The following is a 17021-nucleotide window of genomic DNA, read 5'->3' on the forward strand; positions in this document are numbered from 1 at the left end:
CTCAAATCTATTTTCCAAACGCATCAGCCCAAGCTCCTCTGCATAAACTGTGTAGGTACTTGTTATTCCTACAATATGCTTGGTATCTTCTTGGCCTGAAGACTCTAAGTGGAAAACCCTCAGATTCCTACTCATCTTTTAAGACCCATTCCAACTCTCCTCCCTCCATGAAGCCCTCTTTGTTCATTCCATCCGGGGGTGATCTGCCTCTTCTCTGAGCTCTTACAGCACTTTGCTGTATGTGTACATTATATTTAAGGTATCCGTTCAGTGTTTTCCTAAGTGCCCTGTTTTCTCTTTCGGATTGCAGGCTCTCAGAAGGCAAGAGCCAGTTCTTAGGCATCTTTCTGCCCCGCCCTCTTTTTGTTGACTGAATACCTTACCGACTGAAATTAATAAATAAATGGGGATATCTGGGAATATGCTGAAGTAAGGAAATGCAGAAAATCAGCGCACTGCTTACTCCACTGAGTAAATGCAAACTCAGCAGAAGGGAAAGCTCACTAGGAATTTGTATGTGGCAATTCAGCCAATTTGTCTAAATCTGCCTCCTTTAAAAAAATGATATGTAATAATATTAAAAATAATTTTTCCAATGAACATTATTTATTCAATATAATCTAGTCCAAATCTTTCCATTTTAGAGGCAAGAAAATTGAGATAACACTATGAATATAATATATGGACATATATAAACTTATATATGACCAGCCCAGAGTTCACACTGCAAATATGCACAGGGAAAAATGGCCCGTTGGTTCTTTGCAGAATGTGTTTCAAATCGCAGAGGAATCACACCCTTTAAAATTCCCTTAACCTAGATACAGCCATAAACAATAAGAGCTGTATTTGTACTACTCGGCCTGCTCCTCTGGGTCTGATATTGTTGGCTGTTTATAGGAACACTGGGCTCATTACGCTCACCATTCCTTCCAGGTGGAGTGATATTATCACGGAACACATTTCAAAGAAAATCCTTGTATAATAGCTGCCTCTGACCTTTAATTGTTGCTTTGTTTCATACCAGATGCCTCATCAGGAAAACAGCGATCCTGAAATGGCAGAGGTAACATTAAGTAACATTCGTATGTCAAGAACTATTCAGCAAAAAACACACAAGACAAAAAAAAAGAGATTATCCTGTGACTGACTATTGGACTTAGTGAAATTTTACTGACATGATTTCCCAGAGAGATGGGTGCCTTTTACAAGGAAACACCAGTAATAAAGCCTACAGCCCTGAGCTGGAGGAAAAGTTTTCCTTCCTGACCCTCATCTGGTGAGAATTCCCTTTCGCTCCACTTTATACCAACAGAATTGAGGGGACCCACTCTCAGGCACAGCGTTTAGGTTACGTGTTGACAAATTCTCTCAGTAACCAAAGGCTGTGAAGGATGACATATGAGATCAGAATCCTTTTGCAGGGTGCTACCCAGACAGATGCTAAACAGGGCATCTTGCTCCATAGTCATGGGACTCAGCAGTGCAGGGTAAGATGGAGAACAGATTTGGGTTGCTCTGGGGTCAACAGTGGTAATATGGTCCAGTAGGTGGCACTAGACCTGGTGAAATCTATAAACACTGCAGCAATGCTGGCTTGGCTTCAGAATGACCTCAAACTTTAAGGAAATATAATTTTAGGAATTTTATTTATTCTTCTGCGGTCCTCAAGCTTGGGGTTAAGCCAAGGTTAGGCTGGGCCTCTGAGGATGCTGATGGAAAAATGGAGTCCATGGATTTCATCTGGTCCTGCCTCCAAACTTCGTCTATAGAGTCAGACTGTAATGGCATTGATCATATGCATTCTTGGAGCTGCCATTCAGTGAGTTTTCAGTGATGATTAAACAATCCATTCAAATTGGGAGAAAATGCACTTGATCTTTTTATAGTTGAACCACTTAATGAATCAGCACTTGAGGAAGAGACGGACCTCATAATTAAAGCAAAGCTGTCAAGACTAAATATTTTGTTCTTACAAAAGAGTATAATTTCTATAATTCTTAGCTGTTAATACATTTAATGTTAGTCACTCCTTAAAAAGACTTGAGATTAGTCTTTCAAGATACACTTTGGTTCTTGCTCACTTATCCCTTGCACATAAAATAAAAGAGGAATAAAAACATGAGCCTTATTCACTTGGTAGATAGAGGTAAATGCGTTTTCTGGACAAATTCTGTACATGAATTTGCAAGGTTTCCTGGTAGAAAGACCCAACTCTGTTATTCTTTATTATTATTCACTCCTAGTACCATCTTTAATCTCTGTTCCATTTTCTCTGGATAGTCTCATCACTGACATTATAAAAATAAATCAAGAGAGTTGAAATGTATATGCATCAAGGGAGGGACCAAAGAGCTAATAGAGATAATTTGGAAATCACTTCTACCAATACAAATATTGTACACAATTTTTTAAGTAATTGTAGTTTATTGGTGGTCATTTCTTGGTGCCAGGGAAAACATCAAAAGGAGGTCCTGCTAACAACATTATAAATCAACTATACTCTAATAAAAATTAAAAAATAAAAAAGAAGATTCTGGTAAATTTCCATACCCTTCCTGACTCTGTTCAAGCTTTTGTCTTTTAAAAATAATCCCCATTTCTTCTCTGGCCATTTCCAATACCTTGTTTGTTAAAAGCCTCAATTAGCCAACGATGTAGGCTAGGGAATTTGGAGATAGAAAGGACCACGGAAATAGCTGGGCTAGAATTTCCCCGAAGTTGTTTTCTGTGGATCTCTAATCCTGAGAGAGATTCTATGAGGAAAAAAAGAAAAGAAAAAAAGAGAGATTTGGTGCAATATATTTGGGGGAAGCTGGCTATTATATCCTCTTTTTAGACATTCACAAACCCTTTAGCCTATTAAAGGCTGTGAAGTTTTTCAGTAAAGAAACCTTTTAAACATTTTTACCCCAGCATTTTGTAAAACTGTCTGGTCACTGAATCTTTTGAAGACTACCTCTTGCATAGCACAGGGAGATCAGCTCGGTGCTTTGTGACCACCTAGAGGGGTGGGATAGAGAGGGTGGGAGGGAAACACAAGAGGGAGGAGATATGGGGATATATGTATATGTATAGCTGATTCACTTCGTTATACAGCAGAAACTAACATACCATTGTAAAGCAGTTATACTCCAATAAAGATGTTAAAAAAAAAAAAAAAAAAGACTACCTCTTGCCATTTTTCAGAATGATCATCCTGCAGAGCAGACCTGAGGAATCGGGGGTGGGGGGATGCCAAGTCCCCCATTTCAAGGAAGAAGAAACTGAGCACAATTCACCCCTTTTCCACCTAAACCACGTTGACCCACGAGAACTTTGGGTGAGTATGGACAATAGGATTCGAAGCTGAAGAGGACTTAGTCTAGCTTCATTAAAAAAAAAAAAAGAAAAACAAAAAAAAAATTAAAAAAACCTTGAACTCTAGGAAGTTTACTTGATTTACGCAAAGTCACGAATGAAGCAGTGTCCGTGTCTAGAATCTAGAATTTCCTCACTTCCGCTTTCTCCTTCCCCCATCAAAAAGTGCTCTTTTCGCTACATGAGGACATTTTTCTTAAATTATCATACCTTGCATTTTGCTTTATCTTAGGGTGAATCTTTTTTCTTAGTGCAGCAGAAACCCTTTTCACAAAACACCTAACTTGCTTCCCAGCTTAATGGACCCTCTTCATCCTCTCTGGAGAAACAGCTAGGCTGCCCATGGCACAAGGAACGCTCATACTATCAAGCTACTTTAGAGCTTTTCTAGACTCTTCCTCAAATCTATTTATGTCAGTCTAACGTGGCATTACGATTACTTAGTTCAATTAAGTATTACAAAGAGTGTTGAACTATGAGTGCAGAAAAGCCATTTCTCTAAAATCTCTTCAAAAAAGAGTTTAAAGAAATTGTTTCTCTTTCAATTTAGAAAGCTTTGCGAAGGTTGACAAGACAAAGTGTTGTTAAAAATTGCTGCCAAAGTAGTTGTGGGTGAGACAAGTGTAAATCATGGAAAAAATAATGACAGCTTAGAAGGATGCTGCGTTCAGATGGTTTTGCACATCCCAACCTAAAGAAAACCGAAACCAGAATTTGTAGGTAATACGTCATGAATGTGGCTCATGCAGGAAAGACGGCTTGGAACTTCAATCAACAGATTCATTTAAAAAAAGGCCTTGATGCCTCATGAAAGGTTAGTGAATCAATAACCATTTACATGTTTTAAGTCAAAACTAAATGGTTTTTTTTCATATGATATCACTTGTATGTGGAATCTAAAATATGACACAAATGAACTTATCTACAAAACAGAAACAGACAGATATAGAGAACAGACTTATGGTTGCCAAGGCGGAGAGGGAGTGGGAGAGGGATGGATTGGGAGTTTAGGATTAGCAGGTGCAAACTATTATATATAAAATGGGTAAACAACAAGGTCCTACTGTATAACACAGGAAACTATATTCAAAATTCTATTATAAACCATAATGGAAAAGAATATGAAAAAGAATGTGTGTGTGTATATACACACACACACACACACACACACATATAACTGAATCACTTTGCTGTATAGCAGAAATTAACACAACATTGTAAATCAACTATGCTTCAATAAAAGAAATTTAAACAAACAAACAAAAAACCCCACAAAGGAATTCAATTTATATTGGAGTCACCAGGAAGACTTCTCAGAAGTGACGCTTAAACTGAGAGCTGTAGGATAAGTAGGGACAAACTCAGCAAAGAAGCAAGGGAAAAGATGTGCAAAGGCTGTTTGGCAGGAGGGAGCATGGCAAGTCCAAGGAATTGAAAGAAAGCCAAAGTGGCTGGAAGACAGAGAGTGGAGGAGGTAGCACAATGGGATATGAGACTATAATAGGGTAATTTATGCAATTATATTCAGAGTTAGTTACTTTGGCCTCTAAAGCAAAACTACGGTGTAGACTATAGCAGTAAAATAAATGACAAAGTGTGTAGTATGTTCTTCTCTCATCCCAGATTAAGTTGCTTTTCATACTTTGTACTCTGATTCTGGTCCAGCTACTTTTGCTTTCTCTTATATACCTGGCCTCCATGCCTGCACCTTGCATATCAGCTGTTGTTTTCAGTGTTTTACTTTTTTTTTTTTTTTAACATCTTTATTGGAGTATAATTGCTCAAACCTAAATGTTTGAGGGCAGCGTTTTTAAATGACTCTTTGCTTTATCTAGCCTTGTAAAATAGGTGACTACCAGTATAAACAAATCAAACAGTTTAGAGGGATTGTTATTATGCGTCTAGGCATTAAAAAAATACTTATTTAAAGTGCTAGGAAACCGCCACATTCCTGTGTGGCAGGTTAAAATTTCGAATTGCTCTGTGTTGTATTTTCTCTCTCTTGATTCCCTGGCTCCTCTGACCATTAAAACTAGGCGAGGGTGAAGCTAATGGGCCCAGGGTAGGAAGGACAGAAGGGGACACAGAGAAAGCAGGAATGAAAACGTCCTCAGCTCAGAAGGGGTCATTAGGAATGTCTTGACTGGACACTGAGGGGACCAGACATAGGAGGGAGAAAAGCCAGACACAGGAGAGTCTACAACGCTTAGAGTACAGTTTACAAAATAAATCCGAGAGGAGAGAGCTTGAAGGGTGATTCTACGGAAGTGTTTTCTTACTGGGAAAGCCAGAGATAGCAGAGATAAAAGATCTTATTGGGACACCAGAGAGTTTAAAAGGTGACAGAATGAGAGACCAGAGTTTCTTTTTTTTTTTTTTTTCAATTCAATAGCATTTATTGGGCACTGTAAGATGCAAGAAAAGGCCCTCATGATTAAATGTTGATTAAGACATAGCCCAAGCACTCAAGACAGATTAACATTTAAATGACTAATAGCAATAGCATAGAACAGATATTGTATTCGCCATTTGATAGATGGAGCTCCAGTCTCCAAGGGATAGATGTCTAAGTGGTGATGTCCAGTGGCTGGAAAGAAGTGCCTGATTTCCAAAAGAGACATCGTGATTTAATACAGTTGCTCAAAATATAGCTTAGGAATCAATTCTAGCAAAGGTTCTTTCCCAAAGAGAAAATGTAAAGCAAAAAGAACAGTATGCTAAAGGTGGAGCCCAGAAGCAGATTCTTGAAATCTGAGACCAGAGTTTCTGATCCTTTACTGACAGTAAAAAAAAATAGAGTTTACTTCTTGATCCAGTATATAAAAAAAAGAAATACAGCAAATGTTCTCTTCTAGTTGACCCTATCCTGTTGGATCCCATGTAATTTAAAAATGCTGGCTGTGAACACAATTATTTCTTGACCTACAGCTTAGAAAACAGTGTGTAAAAAAAGACCAGTGTGAAGTCAGGCAGTGTGGTGTCTCCAGCTCTGTTCTTCTTTCTCGAGATTGTTTTGGTTCTTCGGGGTCTTTTGTGTTTCCAGACAGATTTGGAAAGCAGGCTCACCTCTCACCCTATCAACCCCTAGGGTCGAAACCTGCATGGGCTCAGGTGAGACAGGCCTGGGAGCGTCACAGATCTCTGCCTGCATCCCACGCTTGGAAAGATGGCAAGCCTACTAGGGAGGCCTAGTAGGTTTGATTTACGCTGGGATTGGTGAGGGTCCAGGGCTGACTCGGTGGACGGGTGACCTCAGAGAGCCCCTCCCTCCCTAGCCCGGGGGAGGAAGGAACAGTGCCGAGTAGTTGCAGAAGTGCTGAAAGGACCAGAGGCCCGAGGTGCGGGCGGGGAGGACACAGGTGCTCCCACTTCATGACCAGAGGCTGCGGTGCGGACCACAGGTGTTACCAACACTTGATAGCACGGAGGCCCCGAGGGCCGGGGAGAAGACGCCAAGGAGGAGGAGGAGGAGGCAGCCCCGCGTGGGACGCTGCGTAAGCCTCCCCGCGTGAAGAAAGAACACCTCATTCGACCAAATCTCTCTCTAAAAGAGAGAACCTCACGCAGCGTGACTGTTAACTTTCACGGCACAAGTATCCCAAGTTCTCCATTTGGACTGGAGCCGGAGGTCTCAAAGGTAAGCTTAATTTACTTGCAGCAAAGAAGAAAAAGTTACGTTCCTGCACACGTGATGTGTAAGGGCAGATTTTAAACCTGATATACCTGCGTGAAAGAATTTTGGGTGTATGAAAGCCACACGTAGTTCCTACTGTTTTTTTTATTTATTATTTTTTTAAAAATTTTTAAGTTCCTACTGTTTTTTAACGCTTAACTCGGTGCCAGTGTTCTAGACACTGTACTGAACATTGAGTCAGACATAATTCCCTGTTCGTTTGGCTCACGGGCAAAATGAGAACACAATATACAAAGAGTGTGATGGGAAACAGGTTAGATGCGTGGTTATGAATGTGACATAATTAGGAAGTACGAATAAAAAATCTCCTGACGTGTTATTTAGGGGTAACTTACATGGGACGAAAGCTGTGCCCTCCTAAGTCATTGATTAAACATCTCACAAGGAGTGTATAACTATCGAATTTTGCTCTTAACTCTGGCTGTGATTCAGGATCGTCAGCGGCACCCTTGAGAAAAGATTGCGGGCCCCCCACTCGTGAAAACCTGGGGTTTGGCCTGGCCGTCTGTTTTTTCAGAATGTTCCCTTGGCGATTCTGCTGTGCTGCTCCCATTGGTAGCCACTGCCATGGAAGGTGGTTTTTTTTAAGAGAGTCTCTATTTATGCCTGATTATTCTTTTATGTGGCATTCGTAAGAGGGGAGGAAACATTTAGGCTATCTCACAAATATGATTTCTCAGTGAGAAAATATCCTTAAACAGAATGTTATCATGTAGCATCCAATTTTGCATTAATTAGCATACACTTTTAATAAACTTTGTGAAAAGTAACTTACAAAAATGTGTTTGAAGCGTCATGCTAGGGACAGCGTATTCCTAAATCTTGAACAATAAATTTTGTCTGAGGCGAAGGTCTGGATATTTTAGTTTTTAAGATGCTTGAGCCACAGTCACGGGTGCCTCACTGATTTTGTTCTTCATAGTTCGGGTGGCAAGGTGTGTGTGTTGAGGAAATTCTAGCTTGAGTTGCTGAAATCAGTAGATGCAAAGCATACTATCTAAAAATAGGTGGTGGTGTTTGGTTAGAATATGGACTTTTAAGTTAGAAATGAACTTCTGTCTGCTTGGAAAAATCTCAGTAACAGTGATAATTCTATACTCAAGACCACCTGGCTGCTTGTTTATTGCGACGATAGCCTTTTGCTATACAAGGCAAAGGGCAGCGGTAAAAGTTCTGGCTTAAACAGCTGAAAGCAATTGCTGAAGATCTTTCCTAAGTGAGGTGTTCTTTTTTTCTCATGTCATTAAAACTTTTATTGTGATAGAATACATATATCATAAAATTTACCATCTTGAACATTTTTTAAGTACACAGTTTAGTAGTGTTTGGTATTTACATTGTTGTGAAACAGACCTCCAGAACCTTTTCATCTGGCAGCACTGAAACTCTATAGCAGTTCGACAACTCCCCCTTGCCCCTCCCCCAAGCCCCCTCCCCTCAACCTCCATTCTGTTCTCTTATTTATAAATTTGACTACTTTAGATGCCTCGTGTAAGTGGAATCATACAGTATTTGTCTTTTTATGGCCGGCTTATTTCACTTAGTATAAGGTCCTCAAGGTTCATCCATTTAGTAGCATGTGACTGAAATTTTCGACTGCAGGCAAGAAAGACTTTTGAAGTCATAGCTTCCAGGTTTTTAACGCCTAAGTTTTCTCAGTCAGGACCTGAGACCACATAAACCAAATGGCTGGATGGAAGTTGAGGTTTAGTCCTTGACTAGTCATAAGTTCATCTGTACTTTCGTATTAAATTCATGTCATGGGTTACATCACCTTGATGGACCATTAACTGCAACTTGTATTCTCAGGCTGAGTTTTAAAAGGGACCAGCTGTCTAGAGGTGACACCTAATGAACCCTGGATGCTAGTTGGCTCTTACTGACCATGGATCTTTTCTTCCTGCTTTTGATTTCTTTTTATTAGTGATAATTACTTCTATTTCACTGGGAGAGTGGTTGAATAAAAAAAGAAAACACTTGGAACTGCAAAACTTTATAGGTTTCTCTTTCTCTTGGTTCTTCCAAGTAGACAGTGTTAATCGTGGGTAAATTCCTTGAACAGCAAGGACCATACGTCTCCATTTTTGCCGCCTCTTTGGTGTACGGCACACAGAAGGTGTTCACTTATTGACTGCCTGCCTGAGACACCTTCTGTGTATATTCACTTTTCTATTTACCTAGAATGCTGGAAAACTCTATGAGAAGTATATAGCCCATACATGATTTTCTCTTGCCTAGATATCTAACTATGGTATGTTCAAGTGGTTTTGAGTTTTCTAGAAGAAATACTTTTTCCTCCTATTTTTAAGCCAAGTTAAGTTCAAGGCTTATATTGACAAACTTCAGCTTTCTTGATCCAGCATTATTTCTAATGGGTTTAATGAGAGGTTCTTGAGAATGCCCTTCTGGTGGGCAAGGAACAGGAAGAAGTCATTTGCTATTCTTTCACAGTTAAGAACTTTTTACAGATTACCTAGTATTCCTAGCTAATATTAAGGAATCATTAAAATATCTGTCCAATGAGAATGTGCATTATCATGTCATTATTCAAATCGTAAAGAGTCCCCAGGGCAGTAATTGGAAGATGTTATCTGTTATCAGCAGGACAGCTTTCTCTCCATACCCCCGTTTTCAAAGAAGTGAAAATGTAATGCATTTGCTGGCAGTTTCGAGGTTGGTATGATCCACCACAAGTGATTTTAAAACAAGGCACGCAGAGTTGGGTTTGGCTTTAAAAAAGAAAGTCAAGAAGTTCCAGACCAAAAATTTCATCCATTAAAACCTGCTGTTTCCTATCAGCCAAAATTCAAATTGGATAACAACTTAGAACAAAACACAACCTTTGGGTAAGTGACCTCAGGTGGACTAAGGTTTTTACTGCCTTCTTAGTGGACTCTAGAGCAATGAAAACTCTATAAATAACTCCTTAGAATAAGGCAAAATTGGTGATTAGAAATCACTGCCATCTGCTAGCGCCTGCCGCCTTGGCAGCATCTGGGGGCCGTCAATGATGAAGAGGGATCCATTGCCAGCCTCAATGAAGTGATTCACCTCTTCTCCCGGATAGAAATAAAGGATTGAGAAGGGATGCCTCATTTTCTAAATATATGAAAATATTGAAGAAAATTAGAATAGGAATCTTTCTGATGTCATCAGTAGTGTCTAAAAACCGTGAATGCTAACAAAAGCCTGGGTGGAGGTGGGAGAATTTCTGTAAAACCTGCGAGGATGATTGCTTGCTGGGAATTAGAAGGAGTCAAGAGTTCTAATCCTGATTTTGGTCCACGAATTGCTTGAGGATAAGACATTGAAACCCTCCCGAGTTTAATTTCTCCAGCTGTGAGCTGAGAAAGCCCTGGCTTAATTAGGCGAGTACAAATAGAGCAAATAGGTAAGTCCTACTAGAAAGTTCTGGATGGTAAATGCCTACCAGGTCAAATGGCTCTCTCTCTGAAGACAAAAGTTTACTGGGCACCTAGTTTTGAGTCCATTTGGGCCACATTCCTTGTTTTACATGAACTATGCAGGCCTCTAGGATGAAGGCTGGATGTTACACATGCCTGGTTTTTCTCAGCACAGTGGTTGGCTTACGGTACTCAGTGTTTGTGGAACTGAATCGATTTTGCATAAATTATCTCATACAAATTAGGGAAAAATTTTTTTCTGATGGTAGGTGAAGAGGATGATGGTAGTAATCATGCAAAGAAGGTCAAGATTGGATCCTTATGAAAAAGGATAGTATGACTGAATTTCGTTTCATTTTATTTTTGTATTTTAAAAAATTTTTATTGAAGTAGAGTTGATTTACAGTGTTGTGTTAATTTCTGCTGTACAGCAAAGTGATTCAGTTATACCTCTATATATTATTTTTCATATTCTTTTCCATTATGGTTTATCACAGGATATTAATACAGTTCCCTGTGCTATACAGTAGGACCTTGTTGTTTATCCATCCTATACATAATAGTTTGCATCCGCCAATCTCAAACTCCCAGCCCTTCCCTCCCTCACACCCCCTCCCCCTTGGCGACCACAAGTCTGTTCTCTATGTCTGTGAGTCTGTTTCTGTTTCGTACATAGGTTCATTTGTGTTATACTTTAGATTACACGTGTAAGTGATATCATATGGTACTGATGTTTGTCTTTCTCTTTCTGACTTACTTAGTATGATAATCTCCAGGTCCATCCATGTTGCTGCAAACGGCATTATTTCTGAATTTCCCTTCATTTTCTAAGGTGATCAGGAGAAATGTATTCCCCACACACTGTCAGTAGATGGATTCGAACTCAATAAGTAGGAAGTTGCTCACCTTCAAGATGTACAGTGACTAGAGGATTGCTCACGGTGGGGTATACGGTGACATGGCATGTGATAGCTCACTGAATCACCTGGCAAGGAAATGACATAAATTTTCAACCGTACAACACGGCAACCTAATGAGCTGAGTAATGGCTCCTCTGTGAAATATTTAGCCAGAACTGAAGTAAATCCTGATTCCTTTTACTGAATCATAGCACTTCCCTTGCCTCTTTGGCAGCCCAGCTGCAGAAGGAGAGGTTAATTGATAACGTCTACTTAGCTGCTCCAGGCTCAGCCTATGCCAGGGGTTGAAAATGTACTTAATGCCAAATTAGTATCTTTGTGTAAGGTCAATGGTAGTTTGTTCTCAAAGAGGACCTGGACCTGCCGTATCCGTATCACCTGGGACCTTGTTAAAGATGCAGATTCTCAGACCCCAGGCCTAGTGAATCAAGCCGTTTAAACAAGTGCTTCAGGTGATTCTGATACCTGCTGATGTTTTGAAACCCCTGATCTCTGATACTTAATACTCTGATGCACAACTAAGGCCCACTTTGATTCAGAAAATAAAATATTACATTCCATATGAACTTGGATATTGAAACTTCAACAAGCCAAAATTGAACTTCTTGTACTCCTAATAGCTCTAGCGCTTTACCTAATGTGGCCCATCTTTCAGGGTGGGGGGCAACTTCAGTTCACACCAGTCACTGTGGCCCGAGCACCTGCTTCATGTAAAGCTCAGCACTGGATGCCGAGGGGCTGTCGGGTGGCATGAAGGAATCAGACGAGCTCTTTCCTTCCAGGGTCTTACAATCAACTGGGGGTATTTTTTAATTTATTAAAAAATTTTTTATCTTACATTGGCGTATAGTTGATTTACAGTGTTGTTAGGTTCAGGTGTACAATAAAGTGATTCAGTTATACATATCCATATATCTATTTAAATGCATAAACACATGATATAAATATACAGCATCGCATAAGCTCCCTGGAGAAATGCAAAGCCAGGGAGGGGACAGGGGTTGAGCTCAAACAGAAACAGGTGGTGCTGTGGGATGCCGGTGAGCCCGGCCAAGCCAAGGCGAGCCCCCTTTCTGTGCCCTTGTTTCTTTGCTTCTAGAACAGTCTGAGGTGGGGCTAGAATTGGATTTGGAAAGGCCCCTTGCTGACTTGGAGGGGTTGGGAGTTGGGGGAAGCTGAGTCGGGGCAACTCTGTTATCTCTTCTGCTTCAACCAGAACAGCAACTTGTGTCTGTTTGTCTATCAGACCCCAGTGTAAGTTTTTGTTTGGAAACAAAAAGTTTCACAGCTGAAGACAAAGTAATCCCCAGACTCGGTGATGTCAGGTTTGTTCCAGCTCTGCAGTTCTGTGGCCTCTACTTCTCTATAAGGTTCTGGGGGGACTCAGTAGTAGGAAGAGGTACCCTGAATTATTTGAGGGAGATTGTTATGGAACTACAAGGTGAAATAATATTCCTGTCAAACACAGCTTCTGTTTATTACTCAAAGTGGGATATAAAAGTAGTGAATTCCTGAATTTTCCTTAAGAGGCATATAATTACTTTTTCTGTTTTCTATCCTGATTTAAGAACAGAGAATGACTTCTATGGCAGGACTGAAATACAGACCCTTTTGGACTTGGACCAAAATTTCAAAAGAGATCAAAATCTCAACTGAAGGAAGAAAAATTTCATAGAGTTCAAGTTCTCATTATTTCTCCTTAAACTAAATTCCCCTCTTCAGTTAGTCTATTCATGAATAATCAGTGACTGAAATTATGTTCCCTCCCTAATCCACTGCCATATGTCTTGCTAGCTTAAAACCATTATAATAAAGATGACATTTTTTCCTCAAGCAGAAACCAAGAGAGTAGTACGCAGTAAATGACAAATGGGAAATGCATAGCTAGTTTGGACTGGAAAACTTATGTTTTACTTTCATAGCAATTTACCAACTCCGTCTTAATTAAAAGCCCTTCCAACGCTCACTATGGCTTCTTTTAAAAGTTTTTTTTTTTTTTTTGGCTGCGCCGCATGGTATTCGGAATCTTAGTTCCCTGACCAGGGATTGAACCCGTGCCTCCCTGCAGTGTAAGTGGGGAGCCCTAACCGTTGGACCGCCAGGGGAGTCCCTAAAAAAGAATTTTAATAGTTTTATTAAACTATTAAACTGAGCGTAATAAGCTCAGCTATGACAATTATGTACAAGAATAACAGAATACTTAAAGCACACGGAATGAGCCGCAGTCAGAGGCCTTGGCAGCGAACCTCATAGAGACCTGGTAGAAAGATGCCAAGTCTCTGCACCAGAGCTCAGGGAAGAAGTAGCCCCCGTTAGGACCTAAGGAGGTGATCAAGAAGGTTAAAAAGGAACCAAGAAAATTGGAAAGGAAAAGAAACAAAGATGGAAACTGCTAGTTGCAGCTGAAAAAGGCATTTTAGAACCGAATCTCAAACAGAAGATGTGATTGACCCGTTCTTAGGAATGCTTTTGTAAGCTTGGAGAGTTTCAAAATCAACTAAGCCTTTGATTTTGAAAATAACGATCACAAGGGGGAAGAAAAGATAAGGAAAACAGAAGACCAGCCCAGAACGGGCTACTTCTGAAATACCAGTTACAGTTGGATGCAATATTTGTAAATTCTTTCTGTTGGGAGAATGTCATTTTTGAAGACATTTTGCTGCCTTTAGAAAGAAGAGTGAGCTCTGACAAGTCTGAGACCTTCGGTGAGAAGAAACGTCAATGAAAACAGAAGAGTCCCTGCTCTCTATTATAGCAAGATGCCCAACAGCCTATAGAAATGATGCTGCACCAAACCATATCTCCCTTGTTCAAGTGAGCTAATTAGAAACCCCAGAGATATCCGTAGACTTATAGCCAAACATCTGAGAGCTTGACTAGCTCCCCGTGCTGTCCACCATGGAATATGTTCAACTTGCTGGAAACTTGTCTGGTGCTAAATAGCCCAAGGACAGTGACGTTGCCTGAGAGACACCCACGGTCACGGCTGCACCAGCCAAATCTGCTTGTGCCCCCGTGCCTTCCCGGAGAACAGAGGAGCATATGGAACGTTCGGGATCCTTGACATCTGTCGAGAGTGGGCAAGCTGGCACATGCATTGCCAATCTGCACCGATGCTTGGGAGATGATAATTTCCATAGTGAGGGTCTGCTGCCCTCAGATAAGAACAGTTTTCAGATGGGGAAGGGGAGAAGCCACGAAACAGAAACAACTCTTGTTCTTCTCTCAGATCTACCCCAAGCTCTCATGGGTTAATCGATAGAACTTTGAGGGGAGAAAATCCTTACACCCTGCTTAGTTTGTCCTAAGCTTGAACATTCATTCACATGCTATAGAATATCATCATCACATTACTGTAAATAATAACAACATTTACTGAACTGCTGCTCAGAAACTCTTCCCTTTAACTTCTAAGAACTTGCACCGTGTGATATCCTCATGAGTGAAACTGAGACCTGTGGACCACTCTTCCATATCTACCTGTGTTCCTGACAAGTAAGGTATGAAAATAGCAGGGACCTCCCTGGTGGTCCGGTGGTTAGGACTCTGTGTTGCCACAGTAGGGGGCACGGGTTTGTTTCCTGGCTGGGGAACTAAGATCCCACAAGGCGTGCACGTGGCCAAAAAAGAAAAAAAAAAAAATGGCAGTGAGAATTAATTTTATTTAAAAAACTCGGAATTCTGACCTTTCTAGCATCGTCCTTTATCACTCTGAAAATCTTACCTTTTCTCCTAACTTGGACCAACATCTACAAAATGAAACAATACAAAACATACAGTTAATATGACTACGCTATGTAAGGAGATGGATGGTCCAATGAGGTTACCATGGTAGTTTCCGATTCAAAACTTGTCCAAACTTATCACTGTGTACGTTGAAACTCCAGAGTTATTCTTTCAACCTGTCTGCCAACAGTTTATTTATTGAGCAGGATACCCTGAAAGACTAAACGTCTGTTTCAGATGCCCTGTTTAAGTTCTTTATATATTCCAAATCATCAAATCCTATTAAGAATTCTACAGTGTAGGTATTATTAATGTCCCCCTTTTACAAATGAGGAAAGTGTGGCACAAAGAAACAGGATAATTTACCCCCAAGTAATACAGATTGTAAACGATGGGGGCCAGGAGACCAGTGAAGAAAGGCTGGCTCTGGGGTCTGTGTTTGTAACCACTAGGCAACACTGCCTCCCCCTAATCTAGGAGCTGATGCTTGCAGAGGGGTGAGAGGAACTAGTTGGTCACTGCAGTGGGGAGTGTGGATGCAGGAGAGGGTAGGATGGGTGGAAGAAGCATAGAAGCTGTTTCAAGTGCACTGTAGTGAACTGCCCAGAGAATGGCTGCAGTGCCCATTAGAGAGGCAGGGGTTTGCATTCGGGGCTGAAGGACTTGCAGACAGGGGGCAGCAGCATGCTGCCTTTGCACCAGTAGATAAGAACCAGAAGAAGCCGGAGGTCAGTCTAAGAGTGATGGCTGCGGTCCAAGGAGCCTAATATCTTTCTCCATCATTGTTATCTTTATGTCCTCATTTCTGGAACAGTCACCTAAATATTTTGCATCATATAATAGAGTAACGAGCGACACTAGTATTTATAAATGTGGACGTTCGTCAAGTCATTAGACATATACCTGGCCAATCTCAAGGGTCTGCCCCATTCACCTGTCATTTGCTACTAAATAAATGGTGGCATAAGTAAGAGAAGACTTGGGCTTTGACAGTCGTTGAGCATATTCTGGGTGGTTCGTAAAGCAGCATTATGTACGTAAGGATATGGAGTAAATACTCTGCTACAGTAAATAATAATCACACTAAACTTACATTGTGAGAATTGTGTATATGGGAAAGTCAGTACCTGGGGAGAAAGGGAAAATGTCGGATACCAACATCACAGTGAACAAATAACACATTCTCCCTCAGACTGAGGACATGGGATTGTGGTGGTAGCACGAATTGTGGGAAGAAGGTAAAAAAAGGAAATCAGGTTCAAGGAGCTTGCCTCCCCTCCCCCCCCACCTTTAAGCTGCCTTAAAGAGGAAGGAAACACTTTTACGGGTTTTCTCGTGTCTGACAAGGGGGAGAGGGTCTGGTAGAGAAGGAAGTGCTGGGATATTAACATTCTGAAGGATGGAGATGCTGCTGGCACGTCTGCGTTGTCCTGGTTCCTCTCAATCATCTCTGTTCAAGCTGAGCTGTGAGACATGCCTTACCTGTTATTACTGGGCTCTTGGACCGGCTGTGTGCTTTCTTGTTGTTGCTTAAATTTCATGTCTGTTGCTACGAAAATGAAGCACTCCTGAGGAAGATTTGAAATACACACGCTGGCTACAGGAGACCTTGGCACGCAGAATAATTCTCGTTTTGAGCGCATCTACGTCAAAGCAGTCACTTCACCTCTCTGAGCCTCAGTTTCTTTGAAATAAGCAATGCTCTGTTAGATGTTTTCCAGGCTCTCTGCAGCCTCGAAGAGTCAGTGGAAAGAGACTAAACAACCGGCCTAACACAGGCATTAAAGGGGGAAAAGTAATCAAATGACATTCAGGGACTGTATCTCAGAAGTTTTGATTCAGGAACTAGAGGTGCAGCCCGTTAGGCCATTAAATATGTTTCTGGAGCCCTTCCCCCACACATTTTCTCTGCTGAAA

The 17021-nt window shown here is 40.8% G+C and overlaps 1 protein-coding gene across 7 annotated transcripts in view; it reads right to left on the bottom strand.

Moving 5' to 3' along the window:
* The window catches only part of DLGAP1 (DLG associated protein 1), an 850590-nt gene that overhangs the window by 344986 nt on the left and 488583 nt on the right, over positions 1 to 17021 (bottom strand). Inside the window, exon 1 of one of the 7 annotated variants that reach the window (XM_082418634.1) lies at positions 925 to 5731. The exons of the other annotated variants lie outside the window; for them this stretch is intronic. The gene's annotated coding sequence lies outside the window, so the exon portion shown is untranslated. Of the gene's footprint in view, positions 1 to 924; positions 5732 to 17021 lie in introns of those variants that run through there. 7 annotated transcript variants of the gene reach the window in all.

The sequence above is a fragment of the Balaenoptera physalus genome, assembly GCF_965194825.1.
Source record: "Balaenoptera physalus genome assembly, chromosome: 12".
Lineage (NCBI taxonomy): Eukaryota > Metazoa > Chordata > Mammalia > Artiodactyla > Balaenopteridae > Balaenoptera > Balaenoptera physalus.